Source organism: Trifolium pratense, linkage group LG7, assembly GCF_020283565.1.
Source record: "Trifolium pratense cultivar HEN17-A07 linkage group LG7, ARS_RC_1.1, whole genome shotgun sequence".
NCBI lineage: Eukaryota > Viridiplantae > Streptophyta > Magnoliopsida > Fabales > Fabaceae > Trifolium > Trifolium pratense.
Genome location: NC_060065.1, coordinates 40,538,736 through 40,553,601, shown reverse-complemented (window position 1 = coordinate 40,553,601; position 14,866 = coordinate 40,538,736). Strand labels below are relative to the sequence as shown.

At 35.6% G+C, this 14,866-nt stretch overlaps 1 long non-coding RNA gene across 1 annotated transcript; it reads left to right on the top strand.

Moving 5' to 3' along the window:
* The first annotated feature begins 7,109 nt into the window (after positions 1 to 7,109).
* On the top strand, positions 7,110 to 8,134 carry LOC123899351. The gene is made up of 3 exons (XR_006805572.1): positions 7,110 to 7,210; positions 7,322 to 7,458; positions 7,859 to 8,134. It is a non-coding gene; the product is annotated as an uncharacterized LOC123899351 (long non-coding RNA).
* Positions 8,135 to 14,866: the final 6,732 nt, after the last annotated feature.

Sequence of the window (14,866 nt, the reverse complement as noted above, 5' to 3'; positions counted from 1 at the left end):
ATACATAGTCTTAAATTTATATGTTGTGTGGTTTTTGTGGTTTATGATTTGTGTAATGTGATTATGATTGCGGACTACTAATTAGGACTCTACTAAATTTTAAGTTCTAAGTTAGTAATTTAATTCATACCTATGTGACTATAAGTTAAATATGATTAAGTAATCCATACCTCTTAGTCTTAAGGTGTTGGTAGGTGGTAGCATAGTAGAAGGGATGTGTTCGGACTAGGATACTAAACTTGGGCATATTATTTGTAGGAGCTATGGATAGGACATGGATGTCTGCCAATCGAATGTCAAAAGAATATCGAGATGGAGTGAAAGACTTTGTTAGGGTAGCAGTAGCTCATGCAAAAAACAAATCAAAAGACACTATCATCAAAATCATATGCCCTTGCTTAAAATGTTGTTATAGAGATGTTAGTGCAGATGAATTGGAAGATCATTTAATGTGGAATGGAATTGATAAAAGTTATACATGTTGGACTTTGCACGGCGAAAAAAAAACTAAGTCTACTAATTTGAGAAATGCTGTGAGAGATACGTCAAATGATTTTGAAAGAGACACATATGAGTTTGATCGAGTCGAAGAGTTTGTGAATGTAGTTGAAGAAGATCTCCGTGATTGTCCTAAAATGTTTGAGAGACTAATAAGTGATTCAGAGGAACCGTTGTACAATGGATGTACTAAATTCTCAAGACTGTCTGCGGTCTTAAAATTGTACAACTTAAAAGTAGCCAACGGATGGACTGATAAGAGCTTCACAGATTTGCTAATTCTGCTGAAAGATATGTTGCCTGAGAATAACGTGCTCCCTAGTCGCACCTATGAGGCTAAACGAATGTTATGTTCTATTGGCATGAGTTACGAGAAGATACATGCTTGTCCTAATGATTGCGTCTTATTTCGAAACGAGTATGCATCATTAAATACGTGTCCTAAATGTAGTGCCTCGCGATATAAGAAAGAAACAGCTCCAGCCAAAGTGCTATGGTATTTTCCGATAATACCAAGATTTAGGCGCATGTATCGTAATGAGGAAGATGCAAAGCACTTAACGTGGCATGCTGATGAAAGGGTTGTTGATGGAATGCTTCGACACCCTGCAGATTCTCCTCAATGGGCAAAAATTGATACTGATTACCCAGATTTTGGGCAAGAACCAAGAAACATACGACTCGCATTATCGACTGACGGAATAAACCCTCATGGTATTCAAAGTAGTTCTCACAGTACCTGGCCGGTGATGTTGTTGATTTATAACCTACCTCCATGGCTATGCATGAAGCGCAAGTTTGTGATGCTAACTATGTTAATTTCTGGGCCCAGACAACCTGGAAATGATATAGACATATACCTGGCTCCGTTAATTGAAGACTTAAAGCTTATGTGGGAGACGGGTGTCGAGGTATATGATGAGTGTAGAAAAGAACTCTTCAATTTGAGGGCTATGTTATTTGGAACAATTAATGACTTTCCAGCCTATGGAAATCTATCAGGCTATAGTATTAAAGGAAAGTGTGCATGCCCCATATGTGGAGATGATACAGATACAATGCGGTTGGAGGAATCTAAGAAGAGTGTTTTTCTCGGGCATCGTAGATTCTTAAATTCCAAGCATCGTTATCGAAAGTGGACACAAGCATTTAACGGCAAATCAGAAGAAGCTAGAGCTCCTTTGTTTTTGACTGGCGATGAATTACACGAAAAGGTAAAGCATTTGAGCAATAAATTTGGAAAGCCATTTGCAAGTGAACTTGTCACAGGCGGATGGAAGAAAAAGTCAATTTTCTTTGAATTGCCGTATTGGAAGTCGTTGTATGTGAGACATTTCCTTGATGTGATGCATATTGAAAAAAATGTTTTTGAAAGTGTCATTGGTACATTACTCAATGTGCCGGGAAAGTCAAAGGATGGCATCAAGGCGAGGTTAGACTTACAAACTATGAGGTTAAGAAAAGGACTACATCCCGTTAAGAAGGGGAGTCGTACATATCTACCTCCAGCAGCTCATACCCTCTCAAGAAAAGAGAAAACTAAGTTATGTAGGTTTCTTCACGAAGTTAAAGTTCCAGAGGGTTACTCTTCCAACATTAGGAGTTTGGTGTCTATGAAAGATCTCAAGTTAAAGGGTTTAAAATCTCATGATTGTCATGTTTTAATGGAAAATTTTCTCCCAATAGGTATACGTTCCATTTTGCCTGAAAAGGTCAGATGGACCATTACTAAACTATGTTTCTTCTTCAAAGCGATTTGTAGCAAAGTTATAGACCCTGGGAAATTGTTGGCACTGCAGCAGGAAATTGTTGTCACCTTATGTGAGCTTGAGATGTATTTTCCACCCTCATTTTTTGACATAATGGTTCATCTAACAGTCCACCTTGTCATGGAAACACAATACTGTGGACCGGCTTATATGAGGTGGATGTACCCAATTGAACGTTACATGAAGATATTAAAAGGGTACGTGAAAAATCGAAGTCGACCAGAGGGTTGTATTGTTGAACGATATATAGTTGAAGAAGCTATTGAGTTTTGTACTGAATATCTCTCTAATGTCGAACCCATAGGGATACCAATATCACGCCACTCAGGAAGAACAACAGGGGAAGGGATTGGTGCAAGCAAAGTAGAGATTATCTCGAACATCGAGAAGGAGCAAGCACACTTGTATGTTTTACACAATTCTGTTGAGGTTGAGCCATATGTTGAAAAGCACATGGAACAGCTTAAAAGTTTGAACCCTAAAAGGAATGAAAATTGGTTAACAAGAGAACATAATCGGAGTTTTATATTGTGGCTAAGAAATCACATTTTTTCAGAATTTGCTAAAAACCCCGATTCAATTTCAGAAAGATTGAGATGGCTAGCAACTAGACCAAATGTAACTGTTCTCTCTTACTCTAGGTATGTAATTAATAATCAAACATTTTATACAAATGAACGCGATCATGAAAGCACTATGCAAAATAGTGGTGTCACACTCGTTGCTCAATCTTTGCATGTCTCAAGTGCCAATGACAGAAATCCCTTGTTTGCCAATATGTCATATTTTGGGGTCATCGAACGTATTTGGGTATTGGATTACTCATCATTTCAAGTGCCAGTGTTTGGTTGCAAGTGGGTTGATAACAATAATGGCGTACAAGTTGATGATTATGGGTTCATGAAGGTGGATCTTAATAGAGTGGGGTCTAGAGACGAGCCTTTTATTTTAGCATCACAAGCTACCCAAGTATTCTATGTCACTGATCCTGCAGATAAAAAGTGGTCTATTGTGCTTCTAACTAATAAAATCGATGAACACTACAAGCAAGAATGCGAAAATATAAATACTGATGATGATCCTTTCAATAATACATCAAAATTGTTTGAGAATGATCAAACTATGGATGATAGTCTCTATATGAGAAACGATCATAAAGAGGGGTTTTGGATCAATACATCATTTTGTGTAAATAAAAAAAAGATAGTTAAGAAATATTTAACAAGGAAGAGGAAAAGACCGACTTGATTTTGTATGGTATAGTAACTTATAACTTATTTTTTAGTCTTTTATTGTTATTGATTTACAAACTTAATTAATGTTATTCTCACTGTTAGTAACAATTTTTTACAGGTGAATGGCTTCTAATAGTCCAAAAAAAAAAGGAACACGTGGTGTGACTCTGATGCGAAAAATTTTCAAAGCTAAAAGTAGTGGAATTAAGCTGGAAGTAAGTACATGTTGCTATATTATAAATACAATTTTTATATAGTTAAAAGGCTAAATGAAAACTAATTTATGTAAGTTGTGTTTTCAGGTTACATGGAATAATAGAGGGCAGTCAATTGGACGTAACAGCAGATACTTAAGTAGTTATATTGGTCTCACCGCTCGTCGGATAGTTCCAATTTATTTTGACCGTTGGAACGCGAAAGATGAAACCGTAAGACCTGCCTATGATGCTTATAAAAAAGATATTTGGGACGAAATTAGAGTAAGACTCTAACTTAAGCTAATTATTCTACATAAGCATTAAGTTAATCTATTTGTGTATATTTGGTAATGATCTCCATATTGTCGTGCAGTCAGCTTTTGAAATTGGCGATGAACATTACGATTATGTAATGACAGTAGCTGGAACTTGTCTTAGAGCATTTAGAACCAAGTTGACAACAGAGTATCTAAGAGATGGTGATGGTAATGTTATTAGACAACGGCCGAGTAAATATTCTCATGTAATTGAGCAAGAGCATTGGGATATTTTTGTTGCTAAGCGTGAGACTGAAGAATTTCAGGTAATATATTATTGAAAAATTATTTTTATCACTTGATTTAGTTTCTTTAACAAATATACAGTTGATGCCTCTGACAATTTAATGAATGCAGAAAATTAGTAAAGAAAACCGAGAAAGGGCATTAAATCCTCAACATCCATATAAAAAAGGACGTCTGGGATATGCTCGTCTTGAAGATGACATGGTAAGTATGTGCATAAATATATTGTACAAGATGGTAAAATTGTGTTTTAATTTCTATTTTAACGTGTCAAATTTTACATAGATAAAAGAAACGGGAGAACAGATTATACCCCGTGTTAATGTTTGGGTGTCTGCTCGTGTGGGTAAGGATGGAGAGATTGATGAAAATGTTCAGAGTGTGAAGGATAAATGTGTAAGTTAAATAGTATTCTACATAAATGTAAGAATTTGTTGTTCAGTAATTAATTATTATGATGGATAACAAGTTTATTCTTGCTTATCAATTAATGTCAGGATGAGTTAACACAATCTTTAACGGAAGAAGAGGAACAAGACCTTGCTCCTACTGATACGCTATTTAAGGCTCTAGATCTCCCAGAGTACTCTGGTCGTGTTAGGAGCTATGGTAAAGGGGTAACTAGGAAACGATTATATGCACCTAGAAGTAACAGCACACAAGCACAGGTTAATGAGATCAAAGCCAAATTAGAGCGGCTAGAGAAGCTACACGCCAATGAAATAACAGGGAGACAACAACCAGAGAAAATGGCGGAGAGACAACAACCAGAGAAAATGGTGGAGAGGCAAAAACAACCTGAAGAAGTTCTAGAGAGGCCACAACCTAATGAAACACAACAAAGTGCTAAGGATTCTAACAACCATGTTGATATTGATAGCATTCCTAAGGTAATCCAAAATTTATGTTTTTTATTATTTTGTATTTTGTAATATCTATGGAAAAATTTATGTTTTATTAGTCTAAAAACATAAGACACTCAAGAAATGACATTCTCATTATTGTTACTATGGAATCTATTACATCCTCTATTTATACAAGAAACGAGAAGGTGACTTGTTCACCAAGCTATCTGTGTGTTCATTGTCTTTCACATTAGAGTGTAATATCCCTCCACAAGGTGAAGGCAAGTAGATATCATATTTTTGTGTAAATTACAACAGATCCTTTATTGCTTGTGCAATATATTTTGGTATTCTTTCTTTCTCACTTTACACACAACTAAAGTGCAGTTTCACAAAAGAATATTAGATGGTAAAATTTCAGCATGTAGTATTTTATAACAGTAACACTGATAAATATCTATATGCTTCTTTTGTTTTTTTGGTCAAATAGTGTGACAACTGACAAGACTCAAACACCTTAAGCATGGAAATGTGGAGAATTTTGGGTTCGAACCCAGAGCCATGCTTCCTTGAAATATCCTTTCTCGTGCCTTAGTTGCCTGCAATCATAGACACTCAAGAAATTAATATCTCCCAATTAACAGTATATGTTCAAAACTGTTACTGAATCTTAATAAGATAGCATGGCCTAAAATGCAAGTTCTCTGAGTATGAAGATAACCGTCTTCTCTACTTTAACATATTAAGTTAAAATGTTTAGTTTGATATGATTTCCTGATCTGAGATGATGTTTTTGGATTGTGCGTGCCAATTAGATATCTAATAATCTTGTTAATTTTTCATTGGTTTAGGGTATCTCATCTATAAACATATATTTAGGATTCCCGAGTCGTCGTTTGGTGGCTCGTGGCAAGTTGCACAACACCGAAGGTGATATGGTGCATGGCATTAAATTACCTCTCGGATATGTTAAAGTTGCTATCGATGTTTCTGTTATATCAGACGCTCCATTGCCCATATCTATCGAATATGGAGAAGTCTCAACAGTTGGTCAAGCAATAGGTACAATTGTGCCATGGCCATTCAAACTTGTTGAACTTATTGTTGAACGTCAAAAGGTAAAATACTTTTATCGACCCTTATTTGATCAATAAGTACTATATATTTGTTTTATTATTTGATGACTTACTTCAAGTAATGTAACTTTTTAGATCCCAAAAAAAATCCAAAATAAGGATAAGGTACAAACCTCTGAATCAGTTGTGTCACCAACCAAAAACAGGAAAATTTTGAAAAATCAAGTGGCGTACCCTAAAAATGGTGGTTCAGCTGGTTTACAAAAATTAAAATTCCTTGATGATTATACGAAATATGCCTGGAAGTCTGAAACTGTGATGGAAATAGATATGGGCGCTGATATATTCTCCGAGGGATTTTCTGAACATTTGCATTTAGAGCACATAAAAGAGGTTGTTGATCATGACTGGTTAAGTGCCTCTGCTGTCATCGTGTATGCTAGGTACCGCTATTATCACCAATATTCTCTAATTTTGACATACAAATTAATATTTATGTTATTATGTTTGGGAGGTAATATTATTAATATCTGAAATTGTTCTTTTTCATTCCAAGGTATCTCTATGACAAGCTTATTGGTCCTCGTGGATTAAAATACAAGATATCATTTTTATCCCCACATGTATCATTTGATGATATTCAAGGAAAAGATATAGCAAGGGTATTGATGAAAACTAAGGTGTTGAAGGATGAAAAGATAATTCTTGCACCTTATAATGTTGGGTAAGATTTATATTTAAATTACATTTTTTAAGAGATGTGTGTGAATGCGTTAAATGTGAATTATTCATTGCAATATTCAAATTTGGGTGCAGGATTCATTGGGTTTTGTTTGTCATCAATCCCGATGCTGAGGTTATATATTTTTTGGATCCGCTCGGTGGCGAACCTTCAGATCATGGAAGTATAAAAACAAATGTTTTTTTACAGTGTCCTCGTCAAAGAAATACTATTGACTGCGGATATTTTATCATGAGATTTATGAAAGAAGTTATCATGGAATATCCAAATAAGATTCCTGATAATGTACGTTATTTAAATTATTATTATTATTTCATATTTTTACATATAGCTAGGTATATACAATGTAGTGTAATTCAATTCTGACTCAATTTTGTGTTACTTTTATATTTGAAGTACTTTTCTCGCCATAGACATTCTACATACTCTAAAGAGAAGCTAGATGAGGTGAAGGAGGAGTGGGCTACCCATATGGTTGAAGATGTTATCAATGATGCAAAGAGGCTGCAAAAATAATAGTTGATCATTAATTGGTAAGTTGTATCCTATAAATATTTAATTATCCAAATATATTCTGATATGACTGTTGTGCTTGGTAGAAAATGTAGTTGGTATTCTTGAATTTACACATTCATTGTCAAATTTTAGAGTAATGGGGATAATCATAATGTCCCCAAGGTCATACTAATTTTTCTCTTAAGAAGATTATTTGTAAATGGGCTATTGAAACTAGGATGAATTATGAGCTTGCTGCCTAAGCGCGTTAGTGACATGACGCGAGATCCTGAGTTGCAATACTTTAGCAATGTTTTGCTGCTATTTTGAGGTGTATGCTGAATTTGTGTGGTTTCTAAGAGAGAAAGACAAGTTGTATGCTGCCAAATGATGTATTATCAAGCAAATGCCTAATTTCTTGTACATCTATATATACAGGTAGTTTGAGGGCTTCCTTTTTCGATGAAGTGGGCGGTTCTCATCAAGTGACACGTCGCAGAAGAAAGTAGGGCTAGAGTTTGACTATCTTTTGTAGTGGTCTTTGTGTTTGTATTAAAATTTGTCATTGATTTTCTCATTAGAAGCTATGGACACAGTTTGACAATATCACTTTTGTAGTGGTCTTTTTGTTTGCACTATTCAATTCAGATTTGTCTTGTAGTCGGATTGGTTTTATTTATGAAATGAATGTATTACAAGAGTTTTTATTTTATTAGAGCTTGTGTGGTACAACATTATTTTTCAAAAAAAATTGATAATATATATTTTGGAAGTATATATATATATGGTACTATATGTATTTTAAAAGTTCAAGAGCAAGTTGTCAAACAAAAAAAAATGCAATTTATTGTTTAAAAAAAAGGGTCAGGATTAGTAAAAAAAAAAAACAATACAGGACATACAATAGCGTTTTTTACACGGGCGCTATTAAATGTTAGGCCAGACAACGAATTACAATAGCGTTTTATAAATGCGGGCGCTATTATAAATCATATATAACATCGCTTTTGTAAACAAGCGCTATCAAAACCTGTCTCCGAAAGCGTCTTTGTTCGCGAGAAGGAAGATACAACATCGCTTTTTTGGAAAAACCGATATTAAAAGTACATATTTGATAGCGTTTTTAAACGCTATTATAGGCACCCAGACCTATAATAGCGGATTCAGTCATAGCGTTTTTAAGCGATGTTAAAAGTTAAAAAAAATGCTATTAAACACCTATTTTTGTAGTAGTGAATCATAAACCTTGGAACAATAACAGATTTCAAACAAAGAAAAGATTTCAAAAAGGTTATTATTCCAAACCAAGATCTTTCTCTAACACTAGACAACATAGTAAGCATGTATGGACTAACAAGCGTGGACCCAGAAGATGGGTACCAAAAGCTGAAATAATGTATCATTCAGATTTACCAACTAGGAAAGGATATGTCCTACCTAGAATGTGGAAACAAGTCTTATGCAAAGGAAGAAGGGCTTATGTCCTAGACCAATGGCTGACAAGTTCTCAAGTTAACAATCAGAACTTGATAAATGAAGAGGAAGAATACTGGGATGACTTTATCATTAACTGTGATGAAGAGTTCCACCGCAATGATTAAAGTTGTTTCTCATACAGCCTGCCACTCAAAGAAGTATCATGAAACACTCATGGTATCTGGATAGTGGATGTTCAAGGCATATGACTGGTGACAAACAACTATTTTCTAAGCTGACTATGAAAGAAGGAGGATCTGTTGGCTTTGGAGGCAATCAAAAAGGAAAGATAATAGGTACAGGTACAGTAGGTAATTCTTCCCTATCTATTAATGATGTTTGGTTAGTTGATGGACTCAAACATAACCTATTGAGCATAAGTTGTAACACCCAAACCCGTTATTTAATTAACTCTGCCTTTATAAAATATTTTTCGAAAATACACAGCGGAAAGATTGAAAATCTGATTTATAAAGCGCTGGTTTGAATATCACAAACTCCATTCAAAGATAATACTAATACATTTATCTAGTAAAATATTCGAATGAACTAAAAACAAAACCTCGCATCGAACGATGCGTTATTAGTTATACAAAACGGATACTTTTCAAATGAAAGCTTAAGACCAACAGAGTGTACTAAGAGGACTACATGCATATACATATAAAAACCCCTTTTTCCCGTGTCTCAATCAGAGCAGAGCTTCACCATTGCACTCGGACGAGGCTAACACATAACCTGTCAACCTGGACCCCCAAAGGTCCAGCAATTAACACAAAGCAGAGAGTTAGAAAACATAAACATAAATATAAGTGTGAGTAGTATACTACACACTTCACACGCTATCATACATTTCTAACTCACGCACATGCATCGTCAAATACGACTACCAATTAATCATTCATTTACAAACACACCAATCATATAGTTTCACGTCTTCTCGGACACTACCAAAGTGTTCATTTTATAGTCATGATGGACTCTACACTTGTTCATTTTATAGTCATGACGGACTCTACTCACATACCAAGACATGGCAACAATCACAGTATTAAACAATTAGTAAATGCCAAAGCTTAACACATACGGAAAACACATTACAATCCAATCAGATAATGTCACATAACAATTATCAAATACATGTGCATTTACCCTAATGCATCTAATGCCAATTATCCAATGTCATGTCATCTCTAGACACGACTAATGCATGTGGTACCAATTGCCTTCATATCCCTCATGGATAAGTTAACAGTTTTACATCTTGCCGGATTGTTCGGAACTTACCAAACCTTCATATCCCTTATGGATAAGTTAACAGTTTTACATCTTGCCGGATTGTTCGGAACTTACCAAACCTTCATATCCCTTATGGATAAGTTAACAGTTTTACATCTTGCCGGATAGCAGCTCTAGATCTTATGGATTCATCTAATCCGATCCTCGGCTTCCTTATGGACTCAAAAATCCATTTAAATCTATTGGAACCCAAGTTTCCAATTCAACATATATATACATGAATGCATGTATGTTTGCACATATCATCAATATGATATTTCTAGCTCGAAGCTACTCATTATGAATGCGGAAACACAATTCCAACATCTAACACATTAGGATAACACAATATCCTATCACTCAAATCATAATTATTCACATGATAATTATCTGTTTAACCATTTTTATACACATAAAGTTTCATTTACACTTATGTCATAAAACATACATCATTCTCTTATCATTGCAAATTAATGATAAAACATCACATTGCTCACTTTAAGCTACAACTTATTGCATACACGTTTATCAATCATATAACGATTAACAATAAGTATTAACAGTATCAACATGTATCAACAATCATGTAAGGATACCCTTAAACCATGTTACAAGTGCCTAACTACACTTACAAACATCAGCAAAAATTGCTGTCACAGAGGCCTTCGCTAAGCGAAGCCTTAGCGAGACTTGGCGAACCTCACCAGGAAGTCACCTGCTCATGGCGAGCTTTGGCGAGCTTCAGCGAACCTGTTCGCTACAGCGAACTCCTGGTCGCTTAGCGAACTACACCAGAAAGAAAATATCTGTTCTTGAGTTTCTAAGGCGGTTTAACCTCAAATCAACTCAAAAATTCATCCAAACATGTTATAAATTCATATAAACAGCCATTCCAAACATATATGGTATCAAGGAACATTAATCATCCCTTCCAAACATCCAAATACCTCTAACAATCAAAATCAAGCCAATTTCTTGGGTTTTAAGCAACTTTAACAAAACATGCAAATCATTGATCAAACATCTACATATACCCACTTTCAACTCCCCAAAGTTGTTTACCTCATCTACCATGAGTTCACTACACATGTTAGGATCAAAAGAATCCATTTTCCATTAAGAAAATCACCCACAAAACCCACAAGAAAATAGAGTGGAAAGAGTTTGGGAATGGAGGAATCGACATCCTCCCCTCTTTCGAATCACTCACGAATATGTAATCTAACTCTCGTACCTTAGTTCGACGATTCCTCGAGCTTGCTCTTCTCTTTCTCTCCCACGAGCTCTCCCTCTCCCTCATGAGCTCCTCCTCTTGCTCTAGCTCTCAATCTTCCTTTCTCATGAAACATAAATTATGAGACTATTCACCCAAACTTATGCTACTTATAGAGCTCCATTGTTCTCATGGATCAAAGCCCAATTGGCTTAGGCCCAATGCCTATTCCACGCCCAAAGGCCCAAACAACATAACTTCTCGCTCATTAACTTACGTTCTCGCTAAATGATTATTCGCCGCTTAATAATTTAATTATAAATCACGCCCTCACGTAATAAAATAATTAAATAACGAATACTAAATTTTGGGTCGTTACAACTCTACCCCCCTTAAAAGATTTTCGCCCTCGAAAATTACTCGACTAAAACACAACTCCGGATAAATTCCCTCATCCGACTTTCTAATTCCCAACTTGCATTCTAACCAATGGGTTTCCTCATACTACCTTAACCAAACATACAAAACACTTCATGCAAATTCGCCCATGATGGCGGCAAAGCAATCCTATACGTCACTTTTTCGAATCATTTTACTTCCCTCGGTATTCCTTATACCATCTCCGGTCAAAATAACACTTCTTCCGGATTCACACCAACAATCATTCAAATTCCAAACAAACCAAGTCTGACAAAATCAGTTTATTCCAATCTACACAATGAAGTTTACTACCAACAATAGATCAAGGATAGCTAATCCCTCGATTTGTCGATAGATAGTCAACAATCGTGACAACGGTATAAATCATTCTTATCAAACTGCTTAAAATTTCAACTTAACATCTTACGGTACTCGCAGTACCACTCCAAAACAAAACCACTTAACCCAAAATACTCCGAAAGACCCTTCTGTTGCATACTTCACAACTTTTCAAATTCCATAAGTTCTTAACTGCGTCGAATCTCACTCCAACCATTCATTCGGTAGCACAACTTCTACACTCATCTGTTGTCCAACTTCTCAAAGTTCTTAACACATTCCAAAAATATATTATCTCCAACCGTCAAATTCTTTTCCTTGCAATTCCCCAAATCATTGCGTCGAACATTCAACATAACCGTTATATTTTCCAAATAATCTCTTATCCAATTTCTGACTTCCTTAACATGACCTTCCCGATATCATTTCCCGTCGAAATATTCTTATCCAAAATATTACCTTAAGTCACTCGTCGACTCACTATCATTTCATCGTCCACGATGAAAATATCCAAAATATTTTATTTCCTTACCACATAGTATTACTATGCTACTCCAACATATACGATGTTCCCAACATCACTTAGTCTCCACCGACTTTTTCCATTCCATAAATAAATTTTCCAATTGCTACAAAACATCTCTGATACTTACTTCAAGCATCACTTCCAAATTCTCAACACACATTTTCCAAACACAACAATCACTTATGTGTGAGATAGTCCTTTCCGCAAATTCTTACTTGACATAAGTCACTTTCTTACGTCTCTCTAATACTCGTGCTCGACACGTTTCCAAAGGCTAACTTTCTTATCCCCAAACATCTAAAGGTAACACTTCGCACTTAGCTTCTCATCAACCTCTAAGGTTTCATCCAACTCCGACACTAATCGTCCGATCATTATCCAAATGAAATTATTTCTTTCTCGACAAGTTCTTACAAAATCCATCAAATTGTCACCCCACTTCCATTCTTGAAATAACTCTACTACTCATACCATTCTCTACTATGGTATCTCTTAATTCCATTCTCATCTACTATGAGAACTCACTTCTTTTCCTTGGTTATACAACACTAATGGTTCTCTAAATTTAACATCCATATTCTAAGCTTCTCAAATCTTTCCAAGAAATGACTACTCGATTCTAACACACCCAACCGCTATAAATCCTTCCTAGGCTCTTCTCGATCACCTAGTAGTTCCATATTCAATCTTGGTGACTATTCAAAAGTTGATTTCCAAACAACCACAGTTCATATCTTGTTGATTCCAACAACGTCCTTATTTGTCGCACACAATCCAACTAGTCGCGTTCCTTATCGTTCTTCACTGTGACAAACATACTTTCTCCATTCGATCGGTTCTTATTCGCATCTCGTGACTATCTTAAAGTCATAACATCCTAAAGTCCATCCACACAAAATCTTTATTCCAATCTTGACTAGTCTCTTCGAACTATTCGAGATGTTTACTTCCCTTAAAGGTTCACTTGCTAATAATTAACAAGTTTAGCTCACACCGATACAACTCTATAGGTATTCCTACCATTCTTATAACCTTCACCTAATCATCACTAGGTTCGACTACTCTTAACGCACAACGTCTTCTCCGTTTTCCAACAACGGTTTCCATTTAACATCTCTGTTCGTTCCACCATTCCACAATGGTCACATTCTCTTTACGGCTAAACAACTTTAGTTCGACTCATTCTGAATCTTCCGGAATGATCATCTAATATTTCCTCCAAAATACTCTCCAATTAAGACCCTTACTTTCAATCCCTTATTAAATTGACGTCTACTCGTCATTACTCAACTTGTCTGAACGACAACGTCCTACTCCTTCCATTCCATGGTATTGCTTCTGAGAAATTCTTGTAGTTCTCATCCGCCTCTAGTCCATACTCTTTGTACACTACACGATCTCCAATCGTTTCCAAACGGTCTTCATCTTTCTTAACCAATCTCAGTGTTGATCCCATGACGAACACTTAGTCCAACAACTTTTCATCTAGAAATCTTCACAACTTGCTGTCCAAGTTCCTTCCACTTCGAACAACACTAATCAATCTTGAACAATCTACTTCAAGAGCATCTCCATCCATCCTAACTTCTTCACATTCGAACCGTCTCGGAGAGACACAACTTTCTCCCCCACTTATTTCAAACCCATCTATACTCTTCCACTAGAACTTCCGGTATAAACACCTAGTCATTCTATCGATTCTAAATATATTCTCCCAAAAAGAATCTAGTACCGACAACATTTACATGTGTGTCGCATACAAGGGTAAACGTAAGGCATTAAACCTAGACATCTACACAAATATCCTGTACAGTCCTCTTGACATATACGCCACTACGCAAATACATAAGTATTCTATTCCCCACATATACTAGTGTAACAATCTTCATACCAACTAGCATACGCAAACACAACAACATGTCAATACATATATTTATAACTAAAATATATGTAAGACAACAAAACATCCATGTACACAAGACATCGAGTCAAGTACATGCATTACATTTCATTTGCCCGCATACTTACAACATCTACTCAAGCATGTATAAAACATAGCATGTTCTAAAACAAGTTCTCATCATGAGAATACATTCACATAGTTCAATTAAAGAACCACACTAAGTACTAGTAATCAATCTACCACATGTTATAAACAAACATATAACAACACACATTAGGATCTACTTACATC